Here is a 26,606-nt window from a genome sequence, read left to right as displayed (position 1 = left end):
AGAAGGGACAGTATTGATGGAAGCAGCAGTCAGACAGGGACTGTATTGATGGAAGCAGCAGTCAAGAAGGGACAGTATTGATGGAAGCAGCAGTTAGACAAGGACTGTATTGATGGAAGCAGCAGTCAGGCAGTGACTGTATTGATGGAAGCAGCAGTCAAACAGGGACAGAATTGATGGAAGCAGCAGTGAGGCAGGGACTGAATAGATGGAAGCAGCAGTCAGGCAGTGACTGTGTTGATGGAAGCAGCAGTCAAGAAGGGACAGTATTGATGGAAGCAGCAGTCAAGAAGGGACAGTATTGATGGAAGCAGCTGTCAAGCAGGGACTGTATTGATGGAAGCAGCAGTCAGGTAGCGACTGTATTGATTTAACCAGCTGTCAAGCGGGGACTGTATTGATGGAAGCAGCTGACAAGCAGGGACTGTGTTGATGGAAGCAGCATTCCGGCATCGACTGTATTGATGGAAGCAGCTGTCAAGCATGGACTGTATTGATGGAAGCAGCATTCAGGCAGCGACTGAATTGATGGAAGCAGCTGACAAGCAGGGATTGTATTGATGGAAGCAGCAGTCAGGGAGGGACTGTGTTGATATAAGCAGCAGTCAAGAAAGGACAGTATTGATGGAAGCAGCAGTCAGGCAGTGACTGTGCAGATGGAAGCAGCTGTCAAGACGGGACAGTATTGATGGAAGCAGCAGTCAGGAAGGGACTGTAGTGATGGAAGCTGCAGTCAGGCAGTGACTGTATTAATGGAAGCAGCAGTCAGAGACGGACTGTATTGATGGAAGCAGCAGTCAGACACGGACAGTATTGAAGGAAGCAGTAGTCAGGCAGGGACTGTAAAGATGGAAGCAGCAGTCAGACAGCGACTGTATTGATGGAAGCAGCAGGCACTCAGGAACTGTATTGATGGAAGCAGCAGTCAGACAGGGACTGTATTGATGGAAGGAGCAGACAGACAGAAACTGTATTGTTGGAGCTGCAGTCAGACAGGGACTGTATTGATGGAAGCAGCAGTCAGACAGGGACTGTGTTGATGGAAGCAGCAGTCAGGCAGCGAATGTATTCATGGAATCAGCTGTCAAGCAGGGACTCTGTTGATGGAAGCAGCAGTCAGGCAGCGAATGTATTGATGGAAGCAGCTTTCAAGCAGGGACTTTATTGTTGGAAGCAGCAATCAGGCAGCGACTGTATTGATTTAACCAGCTGTCAAGCGGGGACTGTATTGATGGAAGGAGCTGTCAAGCAGGGACTGTGTTGATGGAAGCAGCAGTCAGGCAGCGACTGTATTGATGGAAGCAGCTGTCAAGCAGGGACTGCATTGATGGAAGCAGCAGTCAGGCAGGTACTGTGTTGATGGAAGCAGCAGTCAAGAAGGGACAGTATTGATGGAAGGAGCAGTCAAGCAGGGACTGATCTGATGGAAGCAGCAGTCAGAGATGGACTGTCCTGATGGAAGCAGCAGTCAGCCACGGACAGTATTATTGGAAGCAGCAGTCAGGCAGGGACTGGAAAGATGGAAGCAGCAGTCAGACACGGACTGTATTTATGGAAGCAGCAGTCAGGCAGGGACTGTAAAGATGGAAGCAGCAGTCAGACACGGACTGTATTGATGGAAGCAGCAGTCAGACACAGACTGTATTGATGGAAGCAGCAGTCAGACAGGGGCTGTATTGATGAAAGCAGCAGTCATACAGGAACTGTATTGATGGAAGCAGCAGTCAGACAGGGAATGTATTGATGGAAGGAGCAGTCAGACAGAAACTGTATTGTTGGAGCTGCAGTCAGACAGGGACTGTATTGATGGAAGCAGCAGACAGACAGGGACTGTATTGATGGAAGCAGCAGTCAGACAGGGACTGTATTGATGGAAGAAGCAGTCAGACAGGAACTGTATTGGTGGAAGCAGCGGTCAGGCAGGGACTGTATAGATGGAAGCAGCAGTCAGGCAGGGACTGTAGTGATGGAAGCCGCAGGCAGACACGGACTGTATTGATGGAAGCAGCAGTCAGGCAGGGACTGTCTTGATGGAAGCAGCAGTCAGGCACTGACTGTATTGCTGGAAGCAGCAGTCAGGCAGGGACTGTCTTGATGGAAGCAGCAGTCAGGCAGTGACTGTATTGTTGGAAGGATCAGTCAGACAGGAACTGTATTGTTGGAGCAGCAGTCAGACAGGGACTGTATTGATGGAAGCAGCAGTCAGACAGGGACTGTATTGATGGAAGCAGCATTCAGGCAGGGACTGTATTGCTGGAAGCAGCAGTCAGGCAGGGACTGTCTTGATGGAAGCAGCAGTCAGGCAGTGACTGTATTGTTGGAATCAGCCGTCAGACAGGGACTGAATTGATGGAAGAAGCAGTCAAACAGGGACTGTATTGATGGAAGCAGCAGTTAGACAAGGACTGTATTGCTGGGAGCAGCAGTCAGGCAGGGACTGTGTTGATGGAAGCAGCATTCAAGAAGGGACAGTATTGATGGAAGTAGCAGTCAGGCAGGGACTGTATTGATGGGAGCAGCAGTCAGGCAGGGACTGTGTTGATGGAAGCAGCAGTCAAGGAGGGACAGTATTGATGGAACTAGCAGTCGGGCAGGGACTGTGTTGATGGAAGCAGCAGTCAGGCAGCGACTGTATTGATGGAAGCAGCTGTCAAGCAGTGACTGTATTGATGGAAGCAGCAGTCAGGCAGCGACTGTATTGATTTAACCAGCTGGGGACTGTATTGATGGAAGCAGCTGTCAAGCAGGGACTGTGTTGATGGAAGCAGCAGTCAAGAAGGGACAGTAGTGATGGAAGCTGCAGTCAGGCAGCGACTGTATTAATGGAAGCAGCAGTCAGAGATGGACTGTATTGATGGAAGCAGCAGTCAGGCAGGGAATGTAAAGATGGAAGCATCAGTCAGACACGGACTGTATTGATGGAAGCAGCAGTCAGACAGGGACTGTATTGATGGAAGCAGCAGGCATACAGGAACTGTATTGACGGAAGCAGCAGTCAGACAGAAACTGTATTGTTGGAGCTGCAGTCAGACAGGGACTGTATTGATGGAAGCAGCAGTCAGACAGGGACTGTATTGATGGAAGACGCAGTCAGACAGGAACTGTATTGGTGGAAGCAGCGGTCAGGCAGGGACTGTATAGGTGGAAGCAGCAGTCAGACAGGGACTGTATTGATGGAAGACGCAGTCATACAGGAACTGTATTGATGGATGCAGCAGTCAGACAGGGACTGCATTGATGGAAGGAGCAGTCAGACAGGAACTGTATTGTTGGAGCAGCAGTCAGACAGGGACTGTATTGATGGAAGCAGCAGTCAGACAGGAACTGTATTGATGGATGCAGCAGTCAGACAGGGACTGCATTGATGGAAGGAGCAGTCAGACAGGAACTGTATTGATGGATGCAGCAGTCAGACAGGGACTGCATTGATGGAAGGAGCAGTCAGACAGGAACTGTATTGTTGGAGCAGCAGTCAGACAGGGACTGTATTGATGGAAGCAGCAGTCAGACAGGAACTGTATTGTTGGAGCAGCAGTCAGACAGGGACTGTATTGATGGAATCAGCAGTCAGGCACGGAATGTGTCGATGGAAGAAGCAGTCACGCAGGGACATTATTGATGGAAGAAGGAGTCAGGCAGGGTCTGTATTGATGGAAGAAGCACTCAGGAAGGGACTGTATCGGTGCAAGCAGCAGTCAGCCACAGACTGTATTGATGGAAGCAGCAGTCAGGCAGGGACTGAATTGATGGAAGCAGCATTCAGACAGGGACTGTATTGATGGAAGCAGCAGTCAGGCAGGGAATGTATTGAAGGAAGCAGCAGTCAGAGATGGATTGTACTGATGGAATCAGCAGTCAGACTGGGACAGTATTGATGGAAGCAGCAGTCAAGCAGGGACTGTGTTGATGGAAGCTGTTGTCAGGCAGGGACTGAATTGATGGAAGCAGCATTCAGACAGGGACTGTATTGATGGAAGCAGCAGCCAGGCAGGGACTGATGTGATGGAAGCAGCAGTCAGGCAGGGACTGTTTTGATGGAAGCAGCAGTCAGGCAGGGACTGAATTGATGGAAGCAGCAGCCAGGCAGGGACTGTATTGATGGAAGCAGCAGCCAGGCAGGGACTGTTTTGATGGAAGCAGCAGTCAGGCAGGGACTGAATTGATGGAAGCAGCAGTCAGGCAGGGACTGAATTGATGGAAGCAGCATTCAGACAGGGACTGTATTGATGGAAGCAGCAGCCTGAATGGGCCAGTATTGATGGAAGCAGCATTCAGACAGGGACTGTATTGATGGAAGACGCAGTCATACAGGAACTGTATTGATGGATGCAGCTGTCAGACAGTGACTGCATTGATGGAAGCAGCAGCCAGACAGGAAATGTACTGATGGAATCAGCAGTCAGACAGGAAATGTACTGATGGAATCAGCAGTCAGATAGGATCTGTATTGATGTCATCCGGAGAAAGACAGTGATTGTATTGATGGAAGCAAAAGTCAGACTGGTCCTTTATTGTTGGAAGCAGCAATCAGACTGGGACTGTATTGATGGAAGCAGCAGTCAGGCAGGGAATGTATTGAAGGAAGCAGCAGTCAGAGATGGATTGTACTGATGGAATCAGCAGTCAGACTGGGACAGTATTGATGGAAGCAGCAGTCAAGCAGGGACTGTGTTGATGGAAGCTGTTGTCAGGCAGGGACTGAATTGATGGAAGCAGCAGTCAGGCAGGGAATGTATTGAAGGAAGCAGCAGTCAGAGATGGATTGTACTGATGGAATCAGCAGTCAGACTGGGACAGTATTGATGGAAGCAGCAGTCAAGCAGGGACTGTGTTGATGGAAGCTGTTGTCAGGCAGGGACTGAATTGATGGAAGCAGCAGTCAGGCAGGGAATGTATTGAAGGAAGCAGCAGTCAGAGATGGATTGTACTGATGGAATCAGCAGTCAGACTGGGACTGTATTGATGGAAGCAGCAGTCAAAAAGGGACAGTATTGATGGAAGTAGCAGTCAGGCAGGGACTGTAATGATGGAAGCAGCAGTCAAGAAGGGACAGTATTGATGGAAGCAGCAGTCAGGCAGCGACTGTATTGATTTAACCAGCTGTCAAGTGGGGACTGTATTGATGGAAGGAGCTGTCAGGCAGCGACTGTATTGATGGAAGCAGCTGTCAAGCAGGGACTGCATTGATGGAAGCAGCAGTCAGGCAGGGACTGTGTTGATGGAAGCAGCAGTCAGGCAGCGACTGTATTGATGGAAGCAGCTGTCAAGCAGGGACTGCATTGATGGAAGCAGCAGTCAGGCAGGGACTGTGTTGATGGAAGCAGCAGTCAAGAAGGGACAGTATTGATGGAAGTAGCAGTCAGGCAGTGACTGGACAGATGGAAGCAGCTGTCAAGAAGGGACAGTATTGATGGAAGCAGCAGTCAAGCAGGGACTGTATAGATGGAAGCAGCAGTCAGGCAGTGACTTTATTGATGGAAGCGGCGATCAGACACAGACTGTATTGATGGAAGCAGCAGTCAGGCAGTGACTGTTTAGATGGAAGCAGCAGTCAGGCACGTACTATATTGATGGAAGCAGCAGTCAGAGAAGGACTATATCGCAGGAGGCAGCAGTCAGACATGGTCTGTATTGATGGAGCAGCAGTCAGACACAGACTGTATTGATGCAAGCAGCATTCAGACACAGACTGTATTGATGGAAGCAGCAGTCAGGCAGGGACTTTATTGATGGAAGCAGCATTCAGACAGGGACTGTATTGATCGAAGCAGCAGTCAGACACTGACTGTATTGATGGAAGCAGCAGTCAGACAGGGACTGTATTGATGGAATCAGCAGTGAGACAGGGACTGTGGTGATGGAAGAAGATGTCAGGCAGGGACTGTATCGATGGAAGCAGCAGTCAGGCAGGGACTGTATTGAAGGAATCAGCAGTCAGACAGGGACTGTGGTGATGGAAGAAGATGTCAGGCAGGGACTGTACAGATGGAAGCAGCTGTCAGGCAGAGACTGAAATGGTGGAAGCAGCAGTCAGGCAGGGACTATATAGATGGAAGGCTCAGTCACGCAGGGACTCTATTGATGTAAGAAGCAGTCAGGCAGGGACTGAATTGATGGAAGCAGCAGTCAAACAGGGACTGAATTGATGGAAGCAGCAGTCAGACTGGGACTGTATTGATTGAAGGAGCAGTCAGGCAGGGACTATATTGATGGAAGCAGCAGTCAGACTGGGACTGTAGTGATGGAAGCAGCAGTCAGGCATGGACTGTATTGATGGAAGCAGCAGTCAGACTGGGACTGTATTGATGGAAGGAGCAGTCAGGCAGGGACTATATTGATGGAAGCAGCAGTCAGACTGGGACTGTATTGATGGAAGCAGCAGTCAGGCAGGGACTGTATTGAAGGAATCAGCAGTCAGACAGGGACTGTGGTGATGGAAGAAGATGTCAGGCAGGGACTGCATTGATGGAAGCAGCAGTCAGGCAGGGACTGAATTGATGGAAGCAGCAGTCAGACTGGGACTGTATTGATGGACGGAGCAGTCAGACAGGGACTATATTGATGGAAGCAGCAGTCAGACTGGGACTGTAGTGATGGAAGCAGCAGTCAGGCAGGGACTATATTGATGGAAGCAGCAGTCAGACTGGGACTGTAGTGATGGAAGCAGCAGTCAGGCATGGACTGTATTGATGGAAGCAGCAGTCAGACTGGGACTGTATTGATGGAAGGAGCAGTCAGACTGGGACTGTATTGATTGAAGGAGCAGTCAGGCAGGGACTATATTGATGGAAGCAGCAGTCAGACTGGGACTGTAGTGATGGAAGCAGCAGTCAGGCATGGACTGTATTGATGGAAGCAGCAGTCAGACTGGGACTGTATTGATGGAAGGAGCAGTCAGGCAGGGACTATATTGATGGAAGCAGCAGTCAGACTGGGACTGTATTGATGGAAGCAGCAGTCAGGCAGGGACTGTATTGAAGGAATCAGCAGTCAGACAGGGACTGTGGTGATGGAAGGAGCAGTCAGGCAGGGACTATATTGATGGAAGCAGCAGTCAGACTGGGACTGTAGTGATGGAAGCAGCAGTCAGGCAGGGACTATATTGATGGAAGCAGCAGTCAGACTGGGACTGTAGTGATGGAAGCAGCAGTCAGGCATGGACTGTATTGATGGAAGCAGTAGTCAGACTGGGACTGTATTGATGGAAGGAGCAGTCAGGCAGGGACTATATTGATGGAAGCAGCAGTCAGACTGGGACTGTATTGTTGGAAGCAGCAGTCAGGCAGGGACTGTATTGAAGGAATCAGCAGTCAGACAGGGACTGTGGTGATGGAAGAAGATGTCAGGCAGGGACTGCATTGATGGAAGCAGCAGTCAGGCAGGGACTGAATTGATGGAAGCAGCAGTCAGACTGGGACTGTATTGATGGAAGGAGCAGTCAGGCAGGGACTATATTGATGGAAGCAGCAGTCAAACTGGGACTGTAGTGATGGAAGCAGCAGTCAGGCAGGGACTATATTGATGGAAGCAGCAGTCAGACTGGGACTGTAGTGATGGAAGCAGCAGTCAGGCATGGACTGTATTGATGGAAGCAGCAGTCAGACTGGGACTGTATTGATGGAAAGAGCAGTCAGGCAGGGACTATATTGATGGAAGCAGCAGTCAGACTGGGACTGTATTGATGGAAGCAGCAGTCAGGCAGGGACTGTATTGAAGGAATCAGCAGTCAGACAGGGACTGTGGTGATGGAAGAAGATGTCAGGCAGGGACTGTACAGATGGAAGAATCCGTCACGCAGGGACTGTATTGATGGAAGAAGCAGTCAGGCAGGGACTGAATTGATGGTAGCAGCAGTCAAACAGGGACTGAATTGATGGAAGCAGCAGTCAGACTGGGACTGTATTGATGGAAGCAGCAGTCAGGCAGGGACTGTATTGATGGAAGCAGCAGTCAGACTGGGACTGCACTGATGGAAGCAGCAGTCAGACAGGGACTGTATTGATGGAAGCAGCAGTCAGACAGGGACTGTATTGATTGAAGCAGCAATCAGACTGGGACTGTACTGATGGAAGCAGCAGTCAGACAGGGACTGTATTGATTGAAGCAGCAGTCAGACAGGGACTGTATTGATTGAAGCAGCGGTCATAGCTGGACTGTACTGATGGAATTTGCAGTCCGTCAGGGTTTGTATTGATGGAAGCAGCAGTCAGACTGGGACTGGATTGTTGGAAGCAGCAATCAGACTGGTACTGTATTGATGGAAGTCGCAATAGGACTAGGACTGTATTGATGGAAGCAGCAGTCAGAGATGGACTGTATTGATAGAAGCAACAGTCAGAAAGGGTCTGTCTTGATGGAAGCAGCAGTCAAACAGGGACTGTAGTGATGGAAGCAGCATTGAGGCATGGACTGAATTGATGGAAGCAGCATTCAGACACAGACTGTATTGATGGAAGCAGCAGTCAGGCAGTGAATGTATTGATGGAAGAAGCAGTCAGGTAGGCACTTTATTGATGGAAAAAGCAGTCAGGCAGGGTCTGTATTGTTGGAAGAAGCAGTCAGGAAGGGACTGTATCGGTGGAAGCAGCAGTCAGACACAGTCTGTATTGATGGAAGCATCAGTGAGACAGGGACTGTATTGATGGAAGCAGCAGTCAGAGATGGACTGTATTGATGGAATCAGCAGTCAGACAGGGACTGTATTGATGGTAGCAGCAGTAAGAGATGGACTGTATTGATGGAATCAGCAGTCAGACAGGGACTGTAGTGATGGAAGCAGCAGTCAGACACAGACTGAATTGATGGAAGCAGCAGTCAGGCAGGGACTGTATTGATGGAATCAGCAGTCAGACAGGGACTGTATTGATGGAAGTGGCAGTCAGACACAGACTGAATTGATGGAAGCAGCAGTCAGGCAGGGACTGTGTTGATGGAATCAGCAGTCAGACAGGGACTGTGGTGATGGAAGAAGAAGTCAGGCGGGACTGTATAAATGGAAGAATCAGTCACGCAGGGACTGTATTGATGGAAGAAGCAGTCAGGCAGGGAATGGATAGATGGAAACAGCTGTCATTCAGGGGCTGTAATGATGGAAGAAGCAGTCAGACAGAGACTGTGTTGATGGAAGCAGCAGTCAGGCAGGGACTGAATTGATGGAAGCAGCAGCCAGACAGCATCTGTATTGATGGAAGCAACAGCCTGAAAGGGCCTGTATTGATGGAATCATCAGTCAGAATGGGGCAGTATTGATGGAAGCAGCAGTCAGAGATGGACTGTGCTGATGGAAGAAGAAGTCAGGCAGGGACTGTATAGATGGAAGCAGCAGTCAGGCAGGGACTGTATTGATGGAAGCAGCAGTCAGACAGAGACTTTATTGATGGAAGCAGCAGTCAGGCAGGGACTTGATTGATGGAATCAGCAGTCAGACATGGACTGTGTTGATGGAAGCAGCTGTCAGGCAGAGACTGAATTGATGGAAGCAGCTGTCAGGCAGGGACTGAATTGATGGAAGCAGCTGTCAGGCAGGGACTGAATTGATGGAAGCAGCAGTCAGGCAGGGACTGAATTGATGGAAGCAGCAGTCAGGAAGGGACTGAATTGATGAATGCAGCAGTCAGGCAGGGACTGTATTGATGGAAGCAGCTGTCAGGCAGGGACTGAATTGATGGAAGCAGCAGTCAGGAAGGGACTGAATTGATGAAAGCAGCAGTCAGGCAGGGACTGTATTGATGGAAGCAGCAGTCAGGCAGGGACTGTATTGATGGAAGCAGCTGTCAGGCAGGGACTGAATTGATGGAAGCAGCTGTCAGGCAGGGACTGAATTGATGGAAGCAGCAGTCAGGCAGGGACTGAATTGATGGAAGCAGCAGTCAGGCAGGGACTGAATTGATGAAAGCAGCAGTCATACAGGAACTGTATTGATGGAAGCAGCAGTCAGGCAGGGACTGTATTGATGGAAGCAGCAGTCAGGCAGGGACTGAATTGATGAAAGCAGCAGTCAGGCAGGGACTGTATTGATGGAAGCAGCAATCAGGCAGGGACTGTATTGATGGAAGCAGCAATCAGGCAGGGACTGTATTGATGGAAGCAGCAGTCAGGCAGGGACTGAATTGATGGAAGTAGCAGTCAGGAAGGGACTGAATTGATGGAAGCAGCAGTCAGGCAGCGACTGAATTGATGGAAGCAGCAGTCAGGCAGGGACTGTATTGATGGAAGCAGCAGTCAGGAAGGGACTGAATTGATGAAAGCAGCAGTCAGGCAGGGACTGTATTGATGGAAGCAGCAATCAGGCAGGGACTGTATTGATGGAAGCAGCAATCAGGCAGGGACTGTATTGATGGAAGCAGCAGTCAGGCAGGGACTGAATTGATGGAAGTAGCAGTCAGGAAGGGACTGAATTGATGGAAGCAGCAGTCAGGCAGCGACTGAATTGATGGAAGCAGCAGTCAGGCAGGGACTGTATTGATGGAAGCAGCAGTCAGGCAGGGACTGAACTGATGGAAGCAGCAGTCAGGAAGTGACTGAATTGATGAAAGCAGCAGTCAGGCAGGGACTGATGTGATGAAAACAGCAGTCAGGCAGGGACTGATGTGATGAAAGCAGCAGTCAGGCAGGGACTGAATTGATGGAAGCAGCAGTCAGGCAGGGACTGAATTGACGGAAGCAGCAGTCAGGCAGGGAATGTATTGATGGAATCAGCAGTCAGACACAGACTGTATTGATGGAAGCAGCAGTCAGACAGGGACTGTAGTGATGGAAGCAGCAGTCAGGCAGGGACTGTATTGATGGAATCAGCAGTCAGGCAGGGACTGATGTGATGGAAGCAGCAGTCAGACAGGGACTGTAGTGATGGAAGCAGCAGTCAGGCAGGGACTGTATTGATGGAAGCAGCAGTCAGCCAGGGACTGTATTGATGTAATCAGCAGTCAGACACAGACTGTATTGATGGAAGCAGTAGTCAGTCAGGGACTGTATTGATGGAATCATCAGTCAGACAGGGACTGTGGTGATTGAAGAAGAAGTCAGGCCGGGACTGGATAGATGGAAGCAGCAGTCCGGCAGGGACTGTATTGATGGAATCAGCAGTCAGACAGGGACTGTGGTGATGGAAGAACAAGTCAGGCAAGGACTGTACAGATGGAAGAAGCAGTTAGGCAGCAACTGTATTGATGGAAGAAGCAGTCAGGCAGGGACTGTATCGTTGGAAGCAGCAGTCAGACACAGACTGTGCAGATGGAAGAAGCAGTCACGCAGGGACCGTATTGATGGAAGAAGCAGTCAGGCAGCATCTGTACTGATGGAAGAAGCAGTCAGGCAGGGACTGTATCGGTGGAAGCAGCAGTCAGACACAGACTGTATTGATGGAAGCATCTGTGAGGCAGTGACTGTATTGATGGAAGCAGCAGTCAGGCACAGACTGTATCGAAGGAAGCAGCTGTCGGACATGGTCTGTGTTGATGGAATCAGCAGTCAGACAGGGACTGAATTGATGGAAACAGCATTCAGACACAGACTGTATTGATGGAAGCAGCAGTCAGGCAGGGACTTTATTGATGGAAGCAGCATTCAGACAGGGACTGTATTGATGGAAGCAGCAGTCAGACACAGACTGTATTGATGGAAGCAGAATTCAGGCAGTGACTGTATTGATGGAACCAGCAGTCAGACACAGACTGTACTGATGGAAGCAGCAGTCAGACACAGACTGTATTGATGGAAGCAGCAGTCAGGCAGTGACTGTATTGATGGAAGCAGCAGTCAGAGATGGACTGTATCGAAGGAAGCAGCAGTCAGACATGGTCTGTATTGATGGAAGCAGCAGTCAGACAGGGACTGTATTGATGGAAGCAGCAGTCAGACACAGACTGTATTGATGTAAGCAGCAGTCAGACACAGACTGTATTGATGGAAGCTGCAGTCAGGGAGGGACTTTATTGATGGAAGCATCATTCAGACAGGGACTGAATAGATGGAAGTAGCAGTCAGACAGGGAATGTATTGATGGAAGCAGCAGTCAGGCAGGGAATGTATTGATGGAAGCAGCAGTCAGGGATGGACTGTATTGATGCAATCAGCAGTCAGACAGGGACTGTAGTGATGGAAGCAGCAGTCAGGCAGGGACTGAATTGATGGAAGAAGCATTCAGGCAGCGACTGGATTGATGGAAGCAGCATTCAGACAGGGACTGTATTGATGGATGCAGCAATCAGACGCAGACTGTATTGATGGAAGCAGCAGTCAGGCAGGGACTTTCGTGATGGAAGCAGCAGTGAGGCAGGGACTGTATTGATGGAAGCAGCAGTCAGAGATGGACTGTATTGATGGAATCAGCAGTCAGACAGGGACTGTAGTGATGGAAGCAGCATTCAGGCAGGGACTGAATTGATGCCACCAGCAATAAGAGAGGGGCTGTATTGATGGAAGTAGCAGTCAGACACTGACTGGAGATGGAAGAAGCTGTCAGGCACGGACTTTATTGATGGAATCAGCAGTCAGACAGGGACAGATTTGATGGAAGCAGCAGTCAGGCACGGACTGTATCGAAGGAAGCAGCTGTCGGACATGGTCTGTGTTGATGGAATCAGCAGTCAGACTGGGACAGAATTGATGGAAGCAGCATTCAGACACAGACTGTATTGATGGAAGCAGCAGTCAGGCAGGGACTGAATTGATGGAAGCAGCATTCATACAGGGACTGTATTGATGAAAGCAGCAGTCAGACAGGGACTGAATTGATGGAAGGAGCAGTCAGGCAGTGACTGTATTGATGGAAGCAGCAGTTAGACACAGACTGTATTGATGGAAGCAGCAGTCAGGCAGTGACTGTAATGATGGAAGCAGCAGTCAGGCACGGACTGTATTGATGGAAGCAGCAGTCAGAGATGGTCTGTATTGATGGAAGCAGCAGTCAGACACAGACTGTATTGATGGAAGCAGCAGTCAGACACAGACTGTATTGATGGAAGCAGCAGTCAGGCAGGGACTGTTTTGATGGAAGCAGCAGTCAGAGATGGATTGTACTGATGGAATCAGCAGTCAGACTGGGACAGTATTGATGGAAGCAGCAGTCAAGCAGGGACTGTGTTGATGGAAGCTGTTGTCAGGCAGGGACTGAATTGATGGAAGCAGCAGTCAGGCAGGGAATGTATTGAAGGAAGCAGCAGTCAGAGATGGATTGTACTGATGGAATCAGCAGTCAGACTGGGACTGTATTGATGGAAGCAGCAGTCAAAAAGGGACAGTATTGATGGAAGTAGCAGTCAGGCAGGGACTGTAATGATGGAAGCAGCAGTCAAGAAGGGACAGTATTGATGGAAGCAGCAGTCAGGCAGCGACTGTATTGATTTAACCAGCTGTCAAGTGGGGACTGTATTGATGGAAGGAGCTGTCAGGCAGCGACTGTATTGATGGAAGCAGCTGTCAAGCAGGGACTGCATTGATGGAAGCAGCAGTCAGGCAGGGACTGTGTTGATGGAAGCAGCAGTCAGGCAGCGACTGTATTGATGGAAGCAGCTGTCAAGCAGGGACTGCATTGATGGAAGCAGCAGTCAGGCAGGGACTGTGTTGATGGAAGCAGCAGTCAAGAAGGGACAGTATTGATGGAAGTAGCAGTCAGGCAGTGACTGGACAGATGGAAGCAGCTGTCAAGAAGGGACAGTATTGATGGAAGCAGCAGTCAAGCAGGGACTGTATAGATGGAAGCAGCAGTCAGGCAGTGACTTTATTGATGGAAGCGGCGATCAGACACAGACTGTATTGATGGAAGCAGCAGTCAGGCAGTGACTGTTTAGATGGAAGCAGCAGTCAGGCACGTACTATATTGATGGAAGCAGCAGTCAGAGAAGGACTATATCGCAGGAGGCAGCAGTCAGACATGGTCTGTATTGATGGAGCAGCAGTCAGACACAGACTGTATTGATGCAAGCAGCATTCAGACACAGACTGTATTGATGGAAGCAGCAGTCAGGCAGGGACTTTATTGATGGAAGCAGCATTCAGACAGGGACTGTATTGATCGAAGCAGCAGTCAGACACTGACTGTATTGATGGAAGCAGCAGTCAGACAGGGACTGTATTGATGGAATCAGCAGTGAGACAGGGACTGTGGTGATGGAAGAAGATGTCAGGCAGGGACTGTATCGATGGAAGCAGCAGTCAGGCAGGGACTGTATTGAAGGAATCAGCAGTCAGACAGGGACTGTGGTGATGGAAGAAGATGTCAGGCAGGGACTGTACAGATGGAAGCAGCTGTCAGGCAGAGACTGAAATGGTGGAAGCAGCAGTCAGGCAGGGACTATATAGATGGAAGGCTCAGTCACGCAGGGACTCTATTGATGTAAGAAGCAGTCAGGCAGGGACTGAATTGATGGAAGCAGCAGTCAAACAGGGACTGAATTGATGGAAGCAGCAGTCAGACTGGGACTGTATTGATTGAAGGAGCAGTCAGGCAGGGACTATATTGATGGAAGCAGCAGTCAGACTGGGACTGTAGTGATGGAAGCAGCAGTCAGGCATGGACTGTATTGATGGAAGCAGCAGTCAGACTGGGACTGTATTGATGGAAGGAGCAGTCAGGCAGGGACTATATTGATGGAAGCAGCAGTCAGACTGGGACTGTATTGATGGAAGCAGCAGTCAGGCAGGGACTGTATTGAAGGAATCAGCAGTCAGACAGGGACTGTGGTGATGGAAGAAGATGTCAGGCAGGGACTGCATTGATGGAAGCAGCAGTCAGGCAGGGACTGAATTGATGGAAGCAGCAGTCAGACTGGGACTGTATTGATGGAAGGAGCAGTCAGGCAGGGACTATATTGATGGAAGCAGCAGTCAGACTGGGACTGTAGTGATGGAAGCAGCAGTCAGGCAGGGACTATATTGATGGAAGCAGCAGTCAGACTGGGACTGTAGTGATGGAAGCAGCAGTCAGGCATGGACTGTATTGATGGAAGCAGCAGTCAGACTGGGACTGTATTGATGGAAGGAGCAGTCAGACTGGGACTGTATTGATTGAAGGAGCAGTCAGGCAGGGACTATATTGATGGAAGCAGCAGTCAGACTGGGACTGTAGTGATGGAAGCAGCAGTCAGGCATGGACTGTATTGATGGAAGCAGCAGTCAGACTGGGACTGTATTGATGGAAGGAGCAGTCAGGCAGGGACTATATTGATGGAAGCAGCAGTCAGACTGGGACTGTATTGATGGAAGCAGCAGTCAGGCAGGGACTGTATTGAAGGAATCAGCAGTCAGACAGGGACTGTGGTGATGGAAGGAGCAGTCAGGCAGGGACTATATTGATGGAAGCAGCAGTCAGACTGGGACTGTAGTGATGGAAGCAGCAGTCAGGCAGGGACTATATTGATGGAAGCAGCAGTCAGACTGGGACTGTAGTGATGGAAGCAGCAGTCAGGCATGGACTGTATTGATGGAAGCAGTAGTCAGACTGGGACTGTATTGATGGAAGGAGCAGTCAGGCAGGGACTATATTGATGGAAGCAGCAGTCAGACTGGGACTGTATTGTTGGAAGCAGCAGTCAGGCAGGGACTGTATTGAAGGAATCAGCAGTCAGACAGGGACTGTGGTGATGGAAGAAGATGTCAGGCAGGGACTGCATTGATGGAAGCAGCAGTCAGGCAGGGACTGAATTGATGGAAGCAGCAGTCAGACTGGGACTGTATTGATGGAAGGAGCAGTCAGGCAGGGACTATATTGATGGAAGCAGCAGTCAAACTGGGACTGTAGTGATGGAAGCAGCAGTCAGGCAGGGACTATATTGATGGAAGCAGCAGTCAGACTGGGACTGTAGTGATGGAAGCAGCAGTCAGGCATGGACTGTATTGATGGAAGCAGCAGTCAGACTGGGACTGTATTGATGGAAAGAGCAGTCAGGCAGGGACTATATTGATGGAAGCAGCAGTCAGACTGGGACTGTATTGATGGAAGCAGCAGTCAGGCAGGGACTGTATTGAAGGAATCAGCAGTCAGACAGGGACTGTGGTGATGGAAGAAGATGTCAGGCAGGGACTGTACAGATGGAAGAATCCGTCACGCAGGGACTGTATTGATGGAAGAAGCAGTCAGGCAGGGACTGAATTGATGGTAGCAGCAGTCAAACAGGGACTGAATTGATGGAAGCAGCAGTCAGACTGGGACTGTATTGATGGAAGCAGCAGTCAGGCAGGGACTGTATTGATGGAAGCAGCAGTCAGACTGGGACTGCACTGATGGAAGCAGCAGTCAGACAGGGACTGTATTGATGGAAGCAGCAGTCAGACAGGGACTGTATTGATTGAAGCAGCAATCAGACTGGGACTGTACTGATGGAAGCAGCAGTCAGACAGGGACTGTATTGATTGAAGCAGCAGTCAGACAGGGACTGTATTGATTGAAGCAGCGGTCATAGCTGGACTGTACTGATGGAATTTGCAGTCCGTCAGGGTTTGTATTGATGGAAGCAGCAGTCAGACTGGGACTGGATTGTTGGAAGCAGCAATCAGACTGGTACTGTATTGATGGAAGTCGCAATAGGACTAGGACTGTATTGATGGAAGCAGCAGTCAGAGATGGACTGTATTGATAGAAGCAACAGTCAGAAAGGGTCTGTCTTGATGGAAGCAGCAGTCAAACAGGGACTGTAGTGATGGAAGCAGCATTGAGGCATGGACTGAATTGATGGAAGCAGCATTCAGACACAGACTGTATTGATGGAAGCAGCAGTCAGGCAGTGAATGTATTGATGGAAGAAGCAGTCAGGTAGGCACTTTATTGATGGAAAAAGCAGTCAGGCAGGGTCTGTATTGTTGGAAGAAGCAGTCAGGAAGGGACTGTATCGGTGGAAGCAGCAGTCAGACACAGTCTGTATTGATGGAAGCATCAGTGAGACAGGGACTGTATTGATGGAAGCAGCAGTCAGAGATGGACTGTATTGATGGAATCAGCAGTCAGACAGGGACTGTATTGATGGTAGCAGCAGTAAGAGATGGACTGTATTGATGGAATCAGCAGTCAGACAGGGACTGTAGTGATGGAAGCAGCAGTCAGACACAGACTGAATTGATGGAAGCAGCAGTCAGGCAGGGACTGTATTGATGGAATCAGCAGTCAGACAGGGACTGTATTGATGGAAGTGGCAGTCAGACACAGACTGAATTGATGGAAGCAGCAGTCAGGCAGGGACTGTGTTGATGGAATCAGCAGTCAGACAGGGACTGTGGTGATGGAAGAAGAAGTCAGGCGGGACTGTATAAATGGAAGAATCAGTCACGCAGGGACTGTATTGATGGAAGAAGCAGTCAGGCAGGGAATGGATAGATGGAAACAGCTGTCATTCAGGGGCTGTAATGATGGAAGAAGCAGTCAGACAGAGACTGTGTTGATGGAAGCAGCAGTCAGGCAGGGACTGAATTGATGGAAGCAGCAGCCAGACAGCATCTGTATTGATGGAAGCAACAGCCTGAAAGGGCCTGTATTGATGGAATCATCAGTCAGAATGGGGCAGTATTGATGGAAGCAGCAGTCAGAGATGGACTGTGCTGATGGAAGAAGAAGTCAGGCAGGGACTGTATTGATGGAAGCAGCAGTCAGACAGAGACTTTATTGATGGAAGCAGCAGTCAGGCAGGGACTTGATTGATGGAATCAGCAGTCAGACATGGACTGTGTTGATGGAAGCAGCTGTCAGGCAGAGACTGAATTGATGGAAGCAGCTGTCAGGCAGGGACTGAATTGATGGAAGCAGCTGTCAGGCAGGGACTGAATTGATGGAAGCAGCAGTCAGGCAGGGACTGAATTGATGGAAGCAGCAGTCAGGAAGGGACTGAATTGATGAATGCAGCAGTCAGGCAGGGACTGTATTGATGGAAGCAGCTGTCAGGCAGGGACTGAATTGATGGAAGCAGCAGTCAGGAAGGGACTGAATTGATGAAAGCAGCAGTCAGGCAGGGACTGTATTGATGGAAGCAGCAGTCAGGCAGGGACTGTATTGATGGAAGCAGCTGTCAGGCAGGGACTGAATTGATGGAAGCAGCTGTCAGGCAGGGACTGAATTGATGGAAGCAGCAGTCAGGCAGGGACTGAATTGATGGAAGCAGCAGTCAGGAAGGGACTGAATTGATGAAAGCAGCAGTCAGGCAGGGACTGTATTGATGGAAGCAGCAGTCAGGCAGGGACTGTATTGATGGAAGCAGCAGTCAGGCAGGGACTGAATTGATGAAAGCAGCAGTCAGGCAGGGACTGTATTGATGGAAGCAGCAATCAGGCAGGGACTGTATTGATGGAAGCAGCAATCAGGCAGGGACTGTATTGATGGAAGCAGCAGTCAGGCAGGGACTGAATTGATGGAAGTAGCAGTCAGGAAGGGACTGAATTGATGGAAGCAGCAGTCAGGCAGCGACTGAATTGATGGAAGCAGCAGTCAGGCAGGGACTGTATTGATGGAAGCAGCAGTCAGGAAGGGACTGAATTGATGAAAGCAGCAGTCAGGCAGGGACTGTATTGATGGAAGCAGCAATCAGGCAGGGACTGTATTGATGGAAGCAGCAATCAGGCAGGGACTGTATTGATGGAAGCAGCAGTCAGGCAGGGACTGAATTGATGGAAGTAGCAGTCAGGAAGGGACTGAATTGATGGAAGCAGCAGTCAGGCAGCGACTGAATTGATGGAAGCAGCAGTCAGGCAGGGACTGTATTGATGGAAGCAGCAGTCAGGCAGGGACTGAACTGATGGAAGCAGCAGTCAGGAAGTGACTGAATTGATGAAAGCAGCAGTCAGGCAGGGACTGATGTGATGAAAACAGCAGTCAGGCAGGGACTGATGTGATGAAAGCAGCAGTCAGGCAGGGACTGAATTGATGGAAGCAGCAGTCAGGCAGGGACTGAATTGACGGAAGCAGCAGTCAGGCAGGGAATGTATTGATGGAATCAGCAGTCAGACACAGACTGTATTGATGGAAGCAGCAGTCAGACAGGGACTGTAGTGATGGAAGCAGCAGTCAGGCAGGGACTGTATTGATGGAATCAGCAGTCAGGCAGGGACTGATGTGATGGAAGCAGCAGTCAGACAGGGACTGTAGTGATGGAAGCAGCAGTCAGGCAGGGACTGTATTGATGGAAGCAGCAGTCAGCCAGGGACTGTATTGATGTAATCAGCAGTCAGACACAGACTGTATTGATGGAAGCAGTAGTCAGTCAGGGACTGTATTGATGGAATCATCAGTCAGACAGGGACTGTGGTGATTGAAGAAGAAGTCAGGCCGGGACTGGATAGATGGAAGCAGCAGTCCGGCAGGGACTGTATTGATGGAATCAGCAGTCAGACAGGGACTGTGGTGATGGAAGAACAAGTCAGGCAAGGACTGTACAGATGGAAGAAGCAGTTAGGCAGCAACTGTATTGATGGAAGAAGCAGTCAGGCAGGGACTGTATCGTTGGAAGCAGCAGTCAGACACAGACTGTGCAGATGGAAGAAGCAGTCACGCAGGGACCGTATTGATGGAAGAAGCAGTCAGGCAGCATCTGTACTGATGGAAGAAGCAGTCAGGCAGGGACTGTATCGGTGGAAGCAGCAGTCAGACACAGACTGTATTGATGGAAGCATCTGTGAGGCAGTGACTGTATTGATGGAAGCAGCAGTCAGGCACAGACTGTATCGAAGGAAGCAGCTGTCGGACATGGTCTGTGTTGATGGAATCAGCAGTCAGACAGGGACTGAATTGATGGAAACAGCATTCAGACACAGACTGTATTGATGGAAGCAGCAGTCAGGCAGGGACTTTATTGATGGAAGCAGCATTCAGACAGGGACTGTATTGATGGAAGCAGCAGTCAGACACAGACTGTATTGATGGAAGCAGAATTCAGGCAGTGACTGTATTGATGGAACCAGCAGTCAGACACAGACTGTACTGATGGAAGCAGCAGTCAGACACAGACTGTATTGATGGAAGCAGCAGTCAGGCAGTGACTGTATTGATGGAAGCAGCAGTCAGAGATGGACTGTATCGAAGGAAGCAGCAGTCAGACATGGTCTGTATTGATGGAAGCAGCAGTCAGACAGGGACTGTATTGATGGAAGCAGCAGTCAGACACAGACTGTATTGATGTAAGCAGCAGTCAGACACAGACTGTATTGATGGAAGCTGCAGTCAGGGAGGGACTTTATTGATGGAAGCATCATTCAGACAGGGACTGAATAGATGGAAGTAGCAGTCAGACAGGGAATGTATTGATGGAAGCAGCAGTCAGGCAGGGAATGTATTGATGGAAGCAGCAGTCAGGGATGGACTGTATTGATGCAATCAGCAGTCAGACAGGGACTGTAGTGATGGAAGCAGCAGTCAGGCAGGGACTGAATTGATGGAAGAAGCATTCAGGCAGCGACTGGATTGATGGAAGCAGCATTCAGACAGGGACTGTATTGATGGATGCAGCAATCAGACGCAGACTGTATTGATGGAAGCAGCAGTCAGGCAGGGACTTTCGTGATGGAAGCAGCAGTGAGGCAGGGACTGTATTGATGGAAGCAGCAGTCAGAGATGGACTGTATTGATGGAATCAGCAGTCAGACAGGGACTGTAGTGATGGAAGCAGCATTCAGGCAGGGACTGAATTGATGCCACCAGCAATAAGAGAGGGGCTGTATTGATGGAAGTAGCAGTCAGACACTGACTGGAGATGGAAGAAGCTGTCAGGCACGGACTTTATTGATGGAATCAGCAGTCAGACAGGGACAGATTTGATGGAAGCAGCAGTCAGGCACGGACTGTATCGAAGGAAGCAGCTGTCGGACATGGTCTGTGTTGATGGAATCAGCAGTCAGACTGGGACAGAATTGATGGAAGCAGCATTCAGACACAGACTGTATTGATGGAAGCAGCAGTCAGGCAGGGACTGAATTGATGGAAGCAGCATTCATACAGGGACTGTATTGATGGAAGCAGCAGTCAGACAGGGACTGAATTGATGGAAGGAGCAGTCAGGCAGTGACTGTATTGATGGAAGCAGCAGTTAGACACAGACTGTATTGATGGAAGCAGCAGTCAGGCAGTGACTGTAATGATGGAAGCAGCAGTCAGGCACGGACTGTATTGATGGAAGCAGCAGTCAGAGATGGTCTGTATTGATGGAAGCAGCAGTCAGACACAGACTGTATTGATGGAAGCAGCAGTCAGACACAGACTGTATTGATGGAAGCAGCAGTCAGGCAGGGACTATATTGATGGAAGCAGCAGTCAGACAGGGACTTTATTGATGGAAGCAGCATTCAGACAGGGACAGTATTGATGGAAGCAGCAGTCAGGGATGGACTGTATTGATGGAATCAGCAGTCAGACACGGACTGTGTTGATGGAAGAAGAAGTCAGGCAGGGACTGTACAGATGGAAGCAGCTGTCAGGCAGAGACTGAATTGGTGGAAGCAGCAGTCAGGCAGGGACTGTATAGATGGAAGATTCCGTCACGCAGGGACTGTATTGATGGAAGAAACAGTCAGGCAGGGACTGAATTGATGGAAGAATCAGTCACGCAGGGACTGTATTGATGGAAGAAACAGTCAGGCAGGGACTGTTTAGATGGAAGCAGCTGTCATTCAGGGGCTGTATTGATGGAAGAAGCAGTCAGACAGGGACTGTATTGTTGGAAACTGCAGTCAGACAGGGACTGTATTGATGGAAGCAGCAACCAGAAAGGGCCTTTATTGATGGAAGCAGCAGTCAGAGATGGACTGTACTGATGGAATCAGCAGTCAGACAGGGTCTGTATTGCTGTAATCAGGAGAAAGACAGGGACTGTATTGATGGAAGCAACAGTCAGACAGGGCCTGTATTGTTGGAAGCAGCAATCAGACTGGGACTGTATTGATGGAAGTAGCAATCAGACTGGGACTGTATTGATGGTAGCATCAGTCAGATATGGACTGTATTGATGGAAGCAGCAGTCAGAAAGGCTCTGTATTGATGGAAGCAGCAGTCATACAGGGACTGAATTGATGGAATCATCTGTCAGAATGGGACTGTACTGATGGAATCAGCAGCCAGACAGGGTCTATATTGATGGAAGCAGCAGTCAAACAGGGACTGTATTGTTGGAAGCAGCAGTCAGGCAGGGCCTGTATTGATAGAAGCTGCAGTCAGACAGGGACTGTATTGATGGAAGCAGCAGTCAGGCAGGGACTGTATTGATGGAAGCAGCAGTCAGACAGGGACTGTATTGATGGAAAAAGCAGTCAGGCAGGGACTGTATTGATGGAAGCAGCTGTCAGGCAATGACTGTATTGATGGAAGCAGCAGTCAGACACGGACTGTATTGATGGAAGCAGCAGTCAGACAGGGACTGTATTGCTGGAAGCAGCAGTCAGACACGGACTGTATTGATTGAAGCAGCAGTTAGGCAGGGACTGTATTGATGGAAGCAGCAGTTAGACAGAGACTGTACTGATGGAAGCAGCAGTCAGGCCGGGATTCAACTGATGGAATCAGGAGACAGACAGGGACTTAATTGATGGAAGCAGCAGTCAGGCAGGGACTGAATTGATGGAATCAGGAGACAGACAGGGACTGAATTGATGGAAGCAGCAGTCAGGCAGGGACTGAATTGATGGAAGCAGCAGTCAGACAGCGTCTGTATTGATGGAGGCAGAAGACTGAAAAGGCCTGTATTGATGAAATCATCAGTCAGAATGGGCCTGTATTGATGAAAGCAGCAGTCAGAGATGGACTGTTCTGATGGAACCAGCAGTCAGACAGGGTCTGTATTGATGTAATCAGGAGAAAGACAGAGACTGAATTGATGGAAGCAGCATTCGGGCAGGGACTGTATTGATGGAAGCAGCAGTCAGGCAGGGACTGTATTGATGGAAGCAGCATTCAGACATGGACTGTATTGATCGAAGCAGCAGTCAGACAGGGACTGTGGTGATGGAAGAAGAAGTCAGGCAGGGACTGTATAGATGGAAGCAGCAGTCAGGCAGGGACTGTATTGATGGAATCAGCAGTCAGACAGGGTCTGTGGTGATGGAAGAAGAAGTCAGGCAGGGACTGTACAGATGGAAGCAGCTGTCAGGCAGGGACTGTATAGATGGAAGCAGCTGTCATTCAGGGGCTGTAGTGATGGATGAAGCAGTCAGACAGGGACTGTATTAATGGAAACTGCAGTCAGACAGGGACTGTATTGATGGAAGCAGCAGCCAGAATGGGCCTGTATTGATGGAAGCAGCAGTCAGACATGGACTGTACTGATGGAATCAGCAGTCAGATAGGGTCTGTATTGATGTAATCAGGAGAAAGACAGGGACTGTATTGATGGAAGCAACAGTCAGACAGGGCCTGTATTGTTGGAAGCAGCAATCAGACTGGGACTGTGGTGATGGAAGTAGCAATCAGACTGGGACTGTATTGATGGAAGCAGCAGTCAGAAAGGGTCTGTATTGATGGAAGCAGCTGTCAGAATGGGCCTGTATTGATGGAAGCAGCAGTCAGAGATGGGCTGTACTGATGGAATCAGCAGTCAGACAGGGTCTGTATTGATGTAATCAGGAGAAAGACAGGGACTGTATTGATGGAAGCAACAGTCAGACAGGGCCTGTATTGTTGGAAGCAGCAATCAGACTGGGACTGTATTGATGGCAGCAGCAGTCAGATCTGGACTGTATTGATGGAAGCAGCAGTCAAACAGGAACTGAATTGATGGAAGCATCAGTCATACAGGGAATGTATTGATGGAAACTGCAGTCAGACAGGGACTGGATTGATGGAAGCAGCAGTCAGGCAGGGACTGTATTGATGGAAACTGCAGTCAGACAGGGACTGGATTGATGGAAGCAGCAGTCAGGCAGGGACTGTATTGATGGAAGCTGCAGTCAGACAGGGACTGGATTGCTGGAAGCAGCAGTCAGGCAGGGACTGTATTGATGGAAACTGCAGTCAGACAGGGACTGGATTGATGGAAGCAGCAGTCAGGCAGGGACTGTATTGATGGAAGCTGCAGTCAGACAGGGACTGGATTGATGGAAGCAGCAGTTAGACAGGGACTCAATTGATGGAATTAAGAGACAGACAGGGACTTAATTGATGGAAGCAGCAGTCAGGCAGGGACTGAATTGATGGAATCAGGAGACAGGCAGGGACTGAATTGATGGAAGCAGCAGTCAGGCACAGACTCTATTGATGGAGGCAGCAGCCTGAAAAGGCCTGTATTGATGAAATCATCAGTCAGAATGGGCCTGTATTGATGAAAGCAGCAGTCAGAGGTGGACTGTTCTGATGGAACCAGCAGTCAGACAGGGTCTGTATTGATGTAATCAGGAGAAAGACAGGGACTGAATTGATGGAAGCAGCAGTCAGACAGGGCCTGTATTGTTGGAAGCAGCAATCAGATGGCGTCTGTATTTATGGAAGCAGCATTCAGACAGGGACTGAATTGATGGAATCAGCATTCAGACAGGGGCTGAATTGATGGATGCAGCAGTCTGACCGGGACTGAACTGATGGAAGCAGCATTCGGGCAGGGACTGTATTGATGGAAGCAGCAGTCAGGCAGGGACTGTATTGATGGAAGCAGCAGTCAGACACAGACTGTATTGATGGAAGCAGCAGTCAGGCAGGGACTTTCTTGATGGAAGCAGCATTCAGACAGGGACTGAATTGATGGAATCAGCATTCAGACAGGGGCTGAATTGATGGATGCAGCAGTCTGACCGGGACTGAACTGATGGAAGCAGCATTCGGGCAGGGACTGTATTGATGGAAGCAGCAGTCAGGCAGGGACTGCATTGATGGAAGCAGCAGTCAGATACAGACTGTATTGATGGAAGCAGCAGTCAGGCAGGGACTTTCTTGATGGAAGCAGCATTCAGACACGGACTGTATTGATGGAAGCAGCAGTCAGGCAGGAACTGTATTGATGGAAGGAGAAGTCAGGCAGGGATGAATTGATGGAATCAGGAGACAGACAGGGACTGAATTGATGGAAGCAGCAGTCAGGCAGGGACTGTATTGATCGAAGCAGCATTCAGACAGGGACTGAATTGATGGAATCAGCAGTCAGACAAGGACTGAATTGATGGAATCAGCAGTCAGACAAGGACTGAATTGATGGAATCAGCAGTCAGACAGGGACTGTGTTGATGCATGTAGCAGTCAGACATTGACTGTATTGATGGAATCCGGAGACAGACAGGGACTGAATTGATGTAACCAGCAGTCGGGAAGCGGCTGTATTGAAGGAAGCAGCAGCAAGCCAGCAGTGCCCTTTAAGCATTGCACCTGGAGCTTCGCAACATCTGCTGATGCCGTCTTTGCCTACTTTCCTTCCGCCTCCGACCTCTCACTGGCGGCCCCCACAACTCCCAATCCTTCATTTGCAGCCCGCTGCTTGATCACGTTCGGCTTGCTACAGATTGCCCCAATGGATACCATACCTGCCAGCAGTCCCGATATTGGAACTGCATCCTCCATGTAAAATTCTGCCCTGTGCGATTAGCGTTTATGGACTTGAAACTGCCTTAACAGAAACACATGGATACACTATCTCGCACAGGGATTATCTTTGTTTCAGCACAAATATATGGATTAAATAATAAACACAACTAGAGCAGTCCGGGAGTCTTCAGGTGCCTGGTTGGCTAAACCAGGGGTCACTCAAAGTCAGTTGAATCTTTAACTTTTTTCTTTCCAGTACATTAGGACCCGTCTGTCTGTGAATAAGCTCGATATTGTATTAGTTCTTATGTGCTTTGTGGCCACATTTCCTTGGTGATTCTCACTTGCACATCTCAATGATTTGTTCCTTTACACAAGGCTACATCCTTGTTCTTCACGATTGATTCATGGTTTCGTTGCTTGATCTATAATGCATGTCACTTGTTGCTACCTTGTCGGGTCTTATCCCACGACTGTACCAGTCAGTCCTCTTATTCAATAGCAACCAAGATTTTGTCCTTGGTTAGCAGCTGTCTTTGTTTGAAAAGTTTATATTTCTATTTCTATTTCTCAGCTTGCAGTTAATGTGGTTTAAGTTCTTTTTGTTGTTCGGGATATTTGGAACAGATTTTTCCTTCTGCACTGGGCCCACGTAGGACAGAATGTGCCCCATGCTCTGTACAAAGCCTTGTACCAAGTTGGAGTAGGACACACAGAATCACAGAATCACTGAATTACTCTAACACAGAAGGAGGCCATTTGGTCCATCTTGTCTGCACCAGCTCTCCAAATGAGCAATTCACCTTGTGTCATACCCCCACCTTCTCCCTGTAACCCTGCACATTCTTCCTTTTCAGATAGCAGTCTCATTCCCTTTCGAATGCTTCAATTGAAGCTGCCTCCTCCACACTCTCAGGCAACGTATTCCAGACCTTAACCACTCGCTGTGTGAAAAAGTTTTTCCTCATGTCACTTTTGCTTCTTTTGTCAATTGCTTTAAATCTGTGCCAAACTTGCTCTCAATCCTTTCACAAGTGGGAACAGTTTCTCTCTATCTACTCTGTCCAGACCCCCCATGATTTTGAATGCCTCTATTAAATCACTTCTCAGCCTTCTTTTCTTTAAAGAAACAGTCCTAACTTCTCCAATTTATCTTCATAACTGAAGTTCCTCATCCCTGCAACCATTCTCGTTAATC

This window comes from Heterodontus francisci, chromosome 24 (assembly GCF_036365525.1).
Source record: "Heterodontus francisci isolate sHetFra1 chromosome 24, sHetFra1.hap1, whole genome shotgun sequence".
NCBI classification, from domain to species: Eukaryota; Metazoa; Chordata; class Chondrichthyes; order Heterodontiformes; family Heterodontidae; genus Heterodontus; species Heterodontus francisci.
This window is presented reverse-complemented; position numbering follows the sequence as displayed.